This window comes from Gorilla gorilla, chromosome 10 (assembly GCF_029281585.2).
Source record: "Gorilla gorilla gorilla isolate KB3781 chromosome 10, NHGRI_mGorGor1-v2.1_pri, whole genome shotgun sequence".
Lineage (NCBI taxonomy): Eukaryota > Metazoa > Chordata > Mammalia > Primates > Hominidae > Gorilla > Gorilla gorilla.
The window spans coordinates 24,964,728-24,978,843 of record NC_073234.2 but is presented as its reverse complement, the minus strand read 5'-3'; the positions used below and the strand labels follow the sequence as shown (position 1 = coordinate 24,978,843).

At 40.0% G+C, this 14,116-nt stretch overlaps 1 long non-coding RNA gene across 1 annotated transcript; it reads left to right on the top strand.

Moving 5' to 3' along the window:
* Positions 1 to 3: 3 nt before the first annotated feature.
* Positions 4 to 8,817, top strand: LOC129525938 (uncharacterized). The gene is made up of 3 exons (XR_008670512.2): positions 4 to 622; positions 6,443 to 6,621; positions 8,567 to 8,817. It is a non-coding gene; the product is annotated as an uncharacterized lncRNA (long non-coding RNA).
* Positions 8,818 to 14,116: the final 5,299 nt, after the last annotated feature.

Below are 14,116 nucleotides of genomic sequence, written 5' to 3'. Positions count from 1 at the left end.
CAGCAGCCAGAATCTACAGGGGCGTGGTTTGCGCGCGCGGGAACTGGGATCTCAACCCCAGGGCTAGGTGCCTCCTCCCGCTGCTTTCCGCCAGCTGCGGGGTGTGAGATTAATCCCTGCCGATTAGCGCCAGGTGTACTAAGCGCTGGATGGTTCCCTGACCAGATGAAACATCAGCCGATGTTCTAATGCCCGTCCCCTGGGCGCTGTCCCCGAGAGGGAAAACCTGTTTTCTGACCCCGGCTCTAGTCGGCCTCTGGAGGTTTGCAGCTGGGTTATTTTACCTCTGAAACGGACGACACCTGCCCCGCGCACCCCAGCGGCTCCTCCACACGGAGAGATGGTGTCAGTCAAAGGCCGTCTAGATGACGAGTTCATGAAATTGTTCCTGGCCCGTGCCGGGCACGACCTTGCAGAGAGCCCAGAAGATGAAACCCCAGCCCTGCCAGGAGCTCACCTGCTAATTAGGAGGACAACGAATCACCTCACCTCCCTAGACTTTGCTTCTCCTTTACTCAGTGAGGGATTGGACTAGCTGGTCCTTAAGGACTTTTCAGAAAGTCTGGTTCTGGGAGATGACCAATGGGATCATCTTATGCTATGAGCTTTCCTGGAATGACAGGTAATTGGTGCGCCTTCCCAGCAGGGTCAGGGAGAGTTGCTGGGACTTGAAGGAAAGGCTTTTGGGGAGAGGAGCCAGTGTTACAAACTATCGAAAAGCTTGGAGGTGGGACATTTACAAAAGGTGATTCCAGGGTGAGTTTTTTTGTCACCTGCTTCCGACTTCGGCAGTTTGGAGAGGGCGAGTAAGTAATACCTTTCAGGGTCTTGGGATGTGGCCCAGCAAAATCCTTAGAGGGTCTTTGAAGTCTTAAGTTTTAAGTTTAGAATTAATGGGCAGAGTATTTAAATAGCCATTTCTCCAAAGATGTATACAAATGGCCCACAGGCCCATAAAAATGTTGCATTCCACCCTATAACATGTTTTTGCATAAAAAAGTTTTAAAATAACTGTTGTCTGGTAAATTGACATCTCTGGAATAGAACGTACGCTAGGTTTTTTACCCTACTGCTTCAAACCCCATCCCACACACACACTCCTAGGGTATGAATCATCCAGTTTAAGAAGCACCCTTGGAGAAACAAAATGCTGTAAACAAAATCACAGAAGACCTAAATCAATGAAGAAATACATGGATCCATGGGTAGAAATACTTAATAAAGACTTCAATTCTTCCCAAATTGTGCTTCCCAAATGTGCTGGGATTATAGGCATGAGACACCATACCCAGTGATAAGAACTTATGATTTATTTATTTATTTATTTATTTATTTATTTATTTATTTATTTATTTTTGAGACAGTCTTGCTCTGTCATCCATGCTGGAATGCAGTGGCGGAATCTCAGTTCACTGCAACGTCTGCCTCCTGGGTTCAAGTGATTCTCCTGCTTCAGCTGGGATTACATGTGTGTGCCACTACATCAGGCTAATTTTTTTTTTTTTTTTTTTTTTTTTTTTAGTAGAAATGGGGTTTTGCCATGTTGGCTAGGCTGGTCATGAATTCCTGGCCTCAAATGAGCCTCCCGCCTTAGCCTCCCAAAGTGCTGGGATTACAGGCATGAGCCACTGTGCCCAAGCCAAGAACTCTTTTAAAAAAAAAACAAAATTGCAATACCATTATCATACCAACCATCGCACACTACTATTCTTTAGTACTACCAACTACCCTACTGTCTCCAAATTTCCAGTAATTTCATTTTTTTGTTAGTTTGTTTGAATCAAAATCCAAATAAAGTCTCTCCTTATGATTGTTTGATTTGCCTGTTAGTATTTCTGGATCTATAGGTTTCTCCTTTCATCAATTGTTTCTCCTTTGCAATTTATTTATTGAAGAAACAAGACTGTTTCCCTGTATTTCAGATCTTGCTAAATGTATCCTCATTATGGCGTTTCTCATAGTTTGGATTTTGCTAATTGTATCCTTGTGGTGTTTAACTTGTTCTTCACTTTGTTCTATTTACTGTAAATCAGTGGTACGATCTAAAAACTTGGTCAGAGGCAGGTTGGATTTGTGGGGCAGGGCAAAAATACTTTGCTAGATTCTTCCATCAGGAGGTGTGTACTGTCCGGCCATATATATATATATATATATTTGGTGATGTTGCCAGCCACTGATCGATTATGGACTGAACAATGGTGGTATTATGATATCATTCCTGCTCATTTTTGAGCTGTCATACTTCTATAAAGAGATACTGCTACCCTGAGAACAGCCTTGTAGAAGAAAAAAAATAAAATGAAAAAGTAAATATAAAAAGAGATACTTCTCTTTATAAATTATTGTGTTACCCACTTGTACAATTTATATAGAAAAGGCCAGGTAGTTGCTTTATTTATTTGTTTAGATAGGGTCTCTCTCACTCTGTCACCCACGTTGGTGTGCAGTGACGCAATCACAGCTAACCACACCCTCAACCTTCCTGGCTCAAGGGGTCCTCCCACCTTTGCCTCCCAAGTAGCCGGGACCACAGACACACAGCATCAGGCATGGCTCATTTTAAAAATGTTTTTTAGAGACGGGGGTCTCCATATGTTGCCCAGGCTGGTCTCGAACTCCTATGCTCAAGTGATCTTTCTGTCTCTGCTTTCCAAAGTGCTGAGATTACAGTCCTGAGCCACCCTGCCTGGCTCACTCTTGTTTTTAATAAAGAATCATTATGAATGCATAGATTTAAACATATTTGATGTAGTTTAGTCCTTTGCAATTATTATACTTATTAATGTACAAAATGTTCTATCTTTGGTCAGAAGGAGTTCCTTCAGATTGGCTCTTGAGGCATGTTGATATCATCCTAATGATCTTTGATAGATTCCTTGCTATCTAGAGTGACAATATGTTCCAGTCTTGTCTTAAGCATTTCTAGCCCAGACCTGGAATCATCAATTTCTCTAAGAAGCCTTGGTTTCCTTTAGTGGGTAAGGGTATTTGAGGACCACAATCTTGGTGCTAAGGGTCGATGTTACAGTTTTCAAAGTTTTATTTTTTTAATTGACAGCTTTAATTGAGGTAGAATTTACCTACTAAAATTCACCCCTTTTAAGTGTACAATTCAGTGATTTTTAATATATTTAGTCTATTTACAGAATTGTGCAACCATCACTAAAATCTACTTTTGAAACATTGCATCATCCCAGAAAGAAAAGTTGTGCCTATCAGAGTCACTCTTCATTCTCATCCCCAGTCCTAGGCAACCACTAATCTATATCAGGCAATTCTGGACATTTCATATAAATTGAATCAGTCAATGTGTGTTATTCTGCATCTGGCTTCTTTCACAAAGCATTGTGTTGTTGAGGTTAATCAATGTGGTAGCGTGCATCAGAATTTTCCTTTTATTGCTGAATAGTATTCCGTTATACACCACACTTTTTTTTTTTTTTTTAAATCTCTTCACCGGATGATGGGCATTTGTGTTGTCTCCGCCTTTTGGTTCTTGTGAATGGTGCTGCCATGAACATTCACATACAAGTCAGTGTGTGGGCATACACTTTCATTTTCCCTGGACAGGTACACAGAAGTGAAGTTGCTGGGTTTAAGGCAATTCATCTAACATTTTGAGAAACTGTCATACTGTTTTCCCAAAAAATAGCTGCACTATTTTACATTCCCACCAGCAATCTATGTGGGTTTTGATTTTTCCACATCCTCTCCAGCACTTGATATTATTTTTCTGATTGGTTATAGTCCTTCTAGCAGGTGTGAAGTGACTTCTCATTGTGAATTGAATTGCATTTTCCTAGCAATTAACGGCATTGAGCAGTTTTTAATGTGCTTTTTGGACTTTAATACATCTTTTTTGGATGGTTCTTTGCCCATTTTAAATAGGATTGTCTCTCTCTTTTTTCTTGGAGACAGAGTCTCTCTCTGTCACTCAGGATGGAATGCAATGGCACGATCTCAGCTCACTGCAACCTCCGCCTCCTGGGTTCAAGCGATTCTCATGCCTCAGCCACCCAAGTAGCTGGGATTACAGGCATGCACCACCACACCTGGCTAATTTTTTGTATTTTTAGTAGAGATGGGGTGTCGCCATGTTGGCCAGGCTGGTCTCGAACTCCTGTCCTCAAGTGATCTGCCCACCTTGGCCTCCCGAAGTGCTGGGATTACAGGCATGAGCCACCACGCCTGGCCTGGATTATGTTTTAATATTGAGTTGTAAGAGTTCTGGATGTGTCACTTACTAGAGATGTGATTTATAAATATTTTATCATTCTGTGGGTTGGGAGAAACCTTTCTTGTGTCTTTTGATGTGCCAGGGTTTTTAATTTGGCTGATGTCCAATTTGCCATTTTTTCCTTTTCTCACTTGTGGTTTTGGTGTTGTATCTAAGGCATCATTGCCTAACACAAGATCACAAAGATTTACTTCTATGTTTTCTTCTAAGAGTTTTATAGTTTTAGTCCTTACATTTAGGTACATGACTCATTTTAAGTTAATTTTTGTGTGTGGTGGTAGTTAGGGACTCAATGTTTTTGCACATGGATATCCCATTGTCCCACCACCGTTTGTTGAAACAACTATTCCTGGCTGGGTGTAGTGGCTCACACCTGTAATCCCAGTATTTTAGAAGCTGAGGTAGGAGGATCACTTGAGTCCGGGAGTTTGAGACCAGCCTGGGCTACATAGTGAGATACTCATCTCTTAAAAACCAAAAAATAAAGGAAGAAAAAGAAAAGACTATTTCTTTCCAAATGATTTTTCTTGGTACCTTTGTCAAATCAATGGATTGTAAATGTAAGGGTTTATTTCTGGGCTTTCAATTTTTTTAATTAGTTAATTAATTTTTTGGAGGCAGTGTCTTACTATGTTGCCCAGACTGGTTTTGAACTCCTGAGCTCAAGTCATCCTCCCCTCTCAGCCTCCCAAGTAGCTGGGACTATAGGTGTGTGCCACCATGCCCAGCTAATTTTTAGTTTTATTTTTGTAGAGATAGGGTCTTGTTATGTTGCCCAGGCTGATCTCAACTCCTGGCTCCAAGGGATTCTCCCTCATTGGCCCCCCAAAGTATTGGGATATCAGGTGTTAGCCACCATCCTTGGCTTTTTATTTACTTATTTTTTTTCTTTACTCACACGATCTCTCTCTCTGTTGCCTGACCTGGAGTGTGGTAGCCAATCATAGCTCACTGAAGGCTAAAATTCCTAGGCTCAGGTGATCCTACCATCTCAACTTCCTGAGTAGCTAGGATTACAGGTGTGCACCGCCATGCCTGGCTAATTAAAAGCAAAATTTTTAAATTGATTTTGGTACATTGATACAAAAAAATGTTTTGTATGTAGACACAGGTCTCACTGTGTTGCCTAGGCTAGTCTTGAGCTCCAGGCCTCAAGGGATCCCCTTGTCTCGGTCTCCCAAAGTGCTGAGATTACAGGTGAGAGTACTTGCCTGAGCTTTCAATTACATACCATTGACCTATACATCTGTCCTTATGCTGGTACCATACTCTCGATTACTTTGTAAGTTTTGAAGTTAGGATGGTAAGTCCTCCCACCTTGTTCTTTGTCAGGATTGTTTTGCTTATTCCGTGTCCTTTGCATTTCCATGTGAATTTTAGGATTCACTTGCCAATTTCTGCAGAAAAGGCAGCTGGGATTTTGGCAGGAATTGGGTTGAACCTGTAGACCAATTTTGAGAGTGTTGATATCTTAGTAACATTTAGTTTTCAGATCTATGAACAAGTAACATCTTTCATTTATTTAGGTCTTCTTTAATTTCTTTCAACAATGTTTTGAAGTTCTTAGTGTACAAGTTTTCCTGTTGTTACATTTATTTCTAAGTATTTTATTCTTTTTGATGCTATTGTGAATGGAATAATTTTCTTAATTAATTTCATTTTTGGACTGTTCATTGCTAGTATATAGAAATACAATTGATTTTTCTATGCCGATTTTGTGAACCTGCTGAACTAGTTCTAGGGTTTTTTTTTTAGGGGATTCCTTAGGATTTTCTGTATACAAGATCATGTCATTTGTGAGTAAGACAGTTTTACTTCTTTTCTAGTCTGGATTCTGTTGTATATGGATCGCCTAATTGCCTGGGCCAAAACCTCATTACAAAACTGAATAGACCTGCTGAACATGGCCATCCTTGTCTTATTCCGAGTCTTAGGGGGAAAGCATTCAGCCTTGCACCATTAAATGTGTTAACTGTAAGGTTTTCACAGATGCTTTGTATTATGTTGATGAAGTTCCTTCCTGTTTCTAGTTTGTTGAGATTTTTTTTTTTCCATGCGTGGGTAGATAATTTTACTCTCATTTACAGAAAAGGAAATGGTTATTCAAGCAGCCTGCCTCCAGACCAAGCCCTGGATTATGGTGCTCTCTACAGCACTCTCTTCCATTTAATTTTCCCTCTGCGCCTCCTCTAAATTCTCTTTCAGCTCACTGGGGAATGTTGGTGTTCTCCAGGATTCTCAGCACTTTGCTTGGGTGCTTCTCTGCTGAAGTGGGAGAATGGATTCAGCCATCACCTGCAAGCTGATGACTCCACATTCCCTGTTTTCTGCCCTGAGCTCTGGTGAATCCTCATGCTCCCAAGACTTGGATCCACTTGGATACGGTCAGGAAATCTCAAACCCATCCTGTCCTAGAATGCCCCGTTATCCCTCTCCACTCAAGTGGTCTTCTCTGCCTCTATTTTCAACATTGTATGCTTCTGCCATTTGCCCTGTTCCAGCCTGAAACCTGGGCGTGATCCAGCACTTTTCCCTTTCCTTGACCCCTCCTCTCACCTTTTCTAATCAGTGGCCAAGTCTGACATATTTTTTCTCCTCACCTCCACTGCTACTGATACAGGAGGTAAAGAAATTATTTAGGCAGATAGTGAGGGGAACAGAGTCCTTGGCAGAGCTTCCCTTCTAACAAAAAGCAGCCCAACAAATTTTTTTTCTAACAAAGAGCAGCCTGAAAAATTGAGCTGCAAACGTAGATAAGCAAGCTGGAAGCTTGCACAGGGGAATGCTGGCAGCTGTGCCAATAGAAAAGGGCTACCTGGGGGCCGGGCATGTCCAACATGGAGGGCCCATCTTCCCTTTTCTGTCACCACGTGTGCAGTAATAGAGAAATGGGCAACATGGCGCTGCTCAGGCAGAGAACCCACCTGCATAATACAAGATTAGGGAGGGGGCGACTAGAATTTCGCACCCTATGCAAACGACACACCTGGTCTAAGCAGTTTTTCACGCCCTATGCAAATGGCATGCTTGGTCTGACTAATCTTTCATGTCCTATGTAAATCAGACACCACCTCCTCACCAGCTCATCTATAAAACCCTCTGCATTTGGCCGTGGACCGGCAATCCATTTCTCTGTGACCCCTCTCTGCAGCAGAGAGCTTTTCTTCTGCCTGTTGAACTTCCACTCTTAACCTCACTCTTTGTGAGTCCGCATCCTTGTTCTCCATGGCTGTGAGACCACAAACTTCAGGTGATACTCCAGACAATGAGGCCGTTTCATTACTGCCTTGCTCCTGCCTCCAGTCTCATTCCCCTCAAATTCACCCTCCACTTTACCAACAGAGCAATTTCTCTGGATTACAGATCCTCTCATCCTTAGCCCTTTAGTGGTTCCCTATTCCCATAGCACAGCAATTAAGGCCTTTCCTCATCTGTTCATTTCATACACTAGGAACTTCCACTAAAGACTGAAGTCACTGAATGCACTTTCTGATGCCACTTTTAATAGCCTCATGCTGCTTTCATCATTTGATGTTAGAAACAATGTTACCCAGAAACAATGTTACCCACTTGACTCTACTTTCTTCTGCATGTCGTGTTTTCTCTGCCTCAATGCTTCTTGTGTACTCTGTTGTCTTTTTAAAATATTAAACTTATTTCACTAGAGACAGGGGTCTCACTATGTTGCCCAGGTTGGTCTCGAACTCCTGGGCTCAAGTGATCCCCTCAGCTCGACCTCCCAAAGTGGTGAGCTTACAGGCACAAGCCACCACTCCTGGCCCTGTTGTCTTTTTTTGAAAAGTTCTTTCTCCTCCCACACCATTCCCTCTATTCCTTTACATCCTGAAGAGCCCTACTCAGTAGGCCCTCTTCTTTGAACCTCCTCCTAGCTGGTGCATAACTATGCCCTCCTCTGTATTATTTCAGAACATTGTGTATGCCTATAATATCACATATGTTATCCTATGTTATAAGTATTTGTCATGTTTTTCTCTAGATTTATACTAATCTTAAATACTCTTATAATTGCCAGCATATAGAAAATGCCTAAAGAATATTTGTTGAATCCACCTGAATTAGGATTTGTCTATAAGCCTCCTTGCTTTTAATAAACAATTTTCTAATTTGTCAAACAGTTTAAATGCATTTTGAAGAGAACATACTTAAAAAATAACATTTTAAATGTGACAAAGTAACATATGCTTATTTTAGACTATACAGAACATATTGAAAAGCCCTTCGAAGAACAGAAAAATGATTTTTAAATGTACAATCTGGGTACTGTTAGTCCAAACTGCACTGTTTTGTAAGCCCCCTGCCGTTTCACAGACCTTGGCAGAGCAAAACATTCCATGGGGGTTCCACCGTGAGAAATGTCCTGCCCCACGACCTGACCACAAGGCACGGGAATGTCCTTATCATACCCTGCCGAGCAAAGGCCCAACTGAAGGAACATCTTTGTCAAGCAGCAAACCACGCCACCCAGACCCTTCCCACCCATACCTATAAGTACCCTAGCCTGTAAGCAGTGGTGGGCTCTGGCGTTAAGCTGGTGCCCCACCTCAGCAGGTTGCTCTGGCAATAAACTTGTGTTGCTGTCGAGCTGCCAGCACTCCCTGTGTCTTTTTTTAACCCTCGCCTTCCCTTCAAAAACTAACAGATATGTTACCATTTTGATGTATGTCCTTTCAGTTTTATCTGTGCATTCATATGTGAGTGTATGTACACATACATATGTGTATAGTTGTGTGTATATATGTAGTATGCACATAAGTGTATAATCTGGATATATCCAACTCCGTCATCCATATCATTGGCTGTGTCTACAACAATAGTATACATACTTTTTGTAACCCGTCTTACTTTTTTTGTTGTTAATTATTGTGGATACATATCAGTTGTACCTATTTATTTGGTACATGTGATATTTTGATGCAAGCATACAAAATGTAATAATCAAACCAGAGTACTTGGGATGTCCATCACCTGAAGCGTTGATCATTTCTTTGTATTAGGAACATTCCAATTCCACTCTTTCAGTTATTTTGAAATATACAATAAATTATTAAGTACAATCACCCTATTGTGCTACTGAACACTAGGTCATAATCCTTCTAACTGTATTTTTATACCCATTATCCATTTCCTTAACTTGTCTTTTTTAACTTAATGTAGTGTGAACATTTCCCCATCATCAAATATCATTTTATAAAATTATTTTAAATAACTGCATTTATAAAATAGCCACATTTTATAAAATTATTTTAAATAACCTCACTCGTGAATACTGGGGTAGCTGGGGATACATTTTTAGGCTCATTGTTATTTTCCCTCAAAACGTGGAAGTTATTATTCCATTGTCTCATCTACTGTTGCTGATGAGATGTCTGCTGTTGGCTTGGCAATCTTTTCTTTGCAGCAAATCTTTCTTTTTTTCTTTTAACCTTTTGGCATTTCCTCATTTTTTAAATTTTTTCTTTTATCCTAATGTGTCTAGGGGTTTATCTACTATCTAATAAATAAATATGTATTTTTAATCCTGTGAAAGACTTGATGTGCCTTTTCAACCCGAGGGTTGATATCTTTTTTAATTCTGAAAAATTCTCAGCCATTGTCACTTCAATGATTACCTCTTGCCCAACTACTCAATTTTTTTTTTAATTCCCCTTAAGCACATATTGGAGTAAAACTCTGTTTTACTTTGCTCATCTTTCTACATATCTGTGCTGTAAATTGGTCACTCTGTCTTCCAATTCACTCATTCACTCTTCAGCTGTGCCTAGTCTGCTGTGAAACCTATCTAGAGAGTTGTTTAAATCAATCTCTGTTTTTCTGTTTTGGACCCATTTACAAAAATACAGCTCCATGTTTCTTTTATGTAAAATGCTGTATTTACCTTAAAGTTCTTCTTTTAACTTAAACAATTCTTTTCGACAGTTTAACACACAGAAAAGTTTATGAAACAATACGTACACCTCAATGACTTGTCACAAAGGAGTATCTATGTCATCATCATCTAGGTTAGAAAAACAAAAAAGGACACTGCCAGCACTCCAGAACCCACCATTGCGATGCTCCCTAGTCTCTATTCCCTCCCAAGGTGAGGATTAAGCTGACGTTTATTATATAAAAATCACTTGGTTGCTTTTCTTTAAAGTTTTTATTTTGAAATGATTGTAGATTCACAGAGAGTCACAAAAGTAGTAGACAGAGTCCCTTGGATGCTTTACCCGGCTTTCCCTAACAGAACAGCTATCTTACAGAACAGCAGGACACCATCAAAACCAGGGCATGGGCATTGTCTGACTATTGTTAGACTACAGACCTTATGCAGTTTTCACAGTGTTTGCATGCACTCCTTTGTGTGTGTGTGTTCTATGCAAGGTGATCTCATGTGTAGTATCCTGTAACCACTTGCACCACTGTCCTTGCCAAAGAACTGTTTCATCACTGAGAGGAACTCACTTGTGCTACCTCTTTTTAGTCACATCCTCGTACCTTGTCCCTGTCTCCTGGCAACCACCAATCTGTCCTCCATCTCTATAGTTTTGTTAGTTGGAGTGGAACAGGAATTAAAAGAAATTAAAGAATGTGTAAGCAAAAACTCAGTTGTATGTAAGAAAACCCAATTCCCCCTGAGGAAGAGAAAGAGCTGGAGTCCTCTAAAAATTAACTGCCTGTTTTTCTGTGGCTAGTGAGCCTTATCTCTCCCTTTCCCAGGCATTGTGAAGACCCTGTTCTCTAGCTGTGCAGCTCCAAGGTCACTAGACAGATAAACTCAAGTTGTAAAACATGTTTTTCCTTGAAAAGAAATAATGTAATGCAAGTCTCAATTGAATAACTGTCTTTGTTTCTTGCTTCTGTAATATGCTTCCCCCTGCACAAATCTTCCCCCACCCATGAAATGCTTAAAAGGTAACTTGACTCTTTGTTCGGGGCTCAGTCCTTTGGATGTTAATCCGACTGGGCCAATGCACCTAAATAATAATAATAAATCCTCCTCAACCCCTCGGTCTCTCTGATTCCTAAATTATCCCACAACAGGAGAATGTTTTATACATGGAAGCTTATAAGTGTAAAACCTTTTAGAAGATTGGCTTTTTTCATAAGAGAAAGTTTTTTCTTTCGTCAACAAAAGCCAAAAGCCAAAAGCCAATCTTCAACAGAAGATTGGCTTTTTTCACCAAGTTTCACGCTCTAACAAAACCTCCAAGTTTTTGCCTGTATCAATAATTTCTTGCTTTTTATTCCTGGGTAGTAGTCTCTTATATGGATATGGTAGAATTTGTTGAGTCTTTCACCATTGAAAGATATTTGGGTGGTTTCCAGTTTGAGGCTATTTTGAATAAAACTTTTAAGAACATTCATGTACAGGTTTCTGTGCACCTGCTTTCATTCTTCAGGTTAAATCCTGAAGAGTGAAATTGCTGATTCACATAGGACATGTACCTTTGGTTTTATAAGAAACTGCCAAACTCTTTTCCAGAGTGGCTATACCTTGTTCAAGTGATGCCAGGGATGTGTGAGTTGTCTGGTTTCTAAGCAATCTTGCCAGGATTTGGTGTCATCATTGAGCTTCTCCTTTCTAACAGACATAGCGATACTTCATTGTTTTAATTTGCATTTCTCTAATGGTTACTGATGCTGATCATATTCACTTGTGCTTCTTTGCTCTTCATGTTCTTTCTTTGACAAAATGTCTTTTCATGTCTTTTGCCCACTTTTACACCGGATTTTTTTTTTTTAAAAATGTGTTGAATTTTGAAGGTTCTTCATAGATTCTACATACAAGCCCTTTGTCAGCTATATGGTTTGCAGATGTTTTCACTCAGCCTGTAGCATGTCTTTTCTTCCTCTTAATAAGATCCTTCACAGAGCAAAAGTCCTAAATATTGAGGAAGTTCATTTTGTCAGTATTTTCTTCTACAAATTGTTATATTGGTGTCATGTCTAACAACTTAGTCTTGAATATTTCTCCTATGGTTTCTTCTAAAAGTTTCATAGTGTTACATTTTTTATTTAAATCTGTGCTCCGTTTGAATTAATGTTTATATAAAGGTAGGAGCTTTAGGTTGAGGTTCAATTTTTTGCTTATGAAAGTTCAGTTGTTTCAGTAGCTTTTGTTGAAAGATTGTCCTTTCTCTATTGAGTTGTCTTTGCAGCTTTGTTAGAAATCAATTTTCCATGTCAGTGTGGATCTATTCCTGGATACAGTCTGTCCCATTGATCTCTGTGTCTATCCCTTTGCTGGAATCACACCATCTTGACTACTTTAGCATTGGAGCAGAACTTTAAAACTGTGTAGCATCGCTTTTCTGACATCATTCTTTTTTCTACCTTTTAATCTTTGCATGTCTTTTAAAATCAGATTACCTGATATACAACATATCCTTTGGTGGGATTTCGATGGAGTTGTAATAAAAGTATAGATCAATTTGGGAAGAATTGAAGTCTTTATTAAGTATTTCTACCCATGGATCCATGTATTTCTTCATTGATTTAGGTCTTCTGTGATTTTGTTTACAGCATTTTGTACAATTTTCAGAATACAGATCTTATATAGACTTAATCATTTCATTTTTTCAGAGAGAGAACAAATGCAATTATTTTTAAATGTTGATTTTCTGTTAGTTATTGTTAGTATATACAAATTAAATTGAGTTTTGTAATTTGAACTTGTGCTACTTCTGGAGTGTGTGTGTGTGTGTGTGTGTGTGTGTGTGTGTGTGTGCGTGTGCGTGTGTGTGTGCGTGCACGTTTATGTAGTCCTTGGAATACACCATAACCAAGTGGGTTCTTCTTGGGAATGCAAGACTGCTTCAATACTTGAAGATCAGTCAATGTAATCTGCCATAGTAATAATCTAACAAGAAAATCAACATGATCACATCAATTGATATAGAAAAAAAATTTACGGAATTCAACATATTTTCCTATTACAGATTTTCTGCAAACTAGGAATAGAAGCAAGCTTCTTAACCTGATGTATGGCACCTTCAAAAAGCCTACAGCAAACATCTTACTTAGTGATGAAAAACTGATTGCCTTCCCCATAAGATTGAGAACCAGGCAAGGATGTTTACTCTCATCACTCCTATCCAACATGGTACTGGAAGTCCTAGCCAATAGAATAAGGGAAGAAAATGACACAAAATAAAGGTAGTAAGATTAGAAAGAAAGGAATTGTCTCTATTCACAAACAAGGTGATTTCTTTTCCTTTTTCTTCTTTTTTTTTTTTTTTAAGAGACAGGGTCCTTCTCTGTCACCCAGGCTTAAGTGCGATCATGGCTCATTGTATCCTCAAACTCCTGGGCACACACAAATAGTCCTCCTGCTTCAGCCTCCCAAGTAGCTAGGACTACCGGTGCATGCTGCCAAGCCCAGATAATTTTTTTTATTTTTTGGAGACACAGGTAGTCTCATTCTGGTTTCAGCTCTGGAAGGGGCGAAGAACAAGTCCCCAGAGCCCATCCTGTCCCTTGTGGATGACATACTGAGGGCTCAGGAAGACGCTCCCTCACAGCCTGCCCCAGTTTCCAGGCTGAGCCACCTGAGCAGCTGCTTCGGAAAGCCTCTTGTGCCATAGCTATGCTTAGGAAAAAGCATATCTTCCATTCAATTCACCAAGAAACACCAAGAAATAACTGGATACAAAGAATAAAAAATACTCTGCCACACTGGCAGGGCAGGAGGGTGAAAATTGTGCCCCCTCCAAAGGTAATGTCTATAAAAGGATAACTAAGGCCAGCGCCAAAGTCCACCTACAGAAGGCGGGTCTGTCTCAACCCCAGCTGTCAGTCACTGTGAACCTTTAGAACTGGGGCTGAAGCTTCTTCCAGTTGCTTACTCAGATGTCAGTGAGACCGCTCCACAACAGA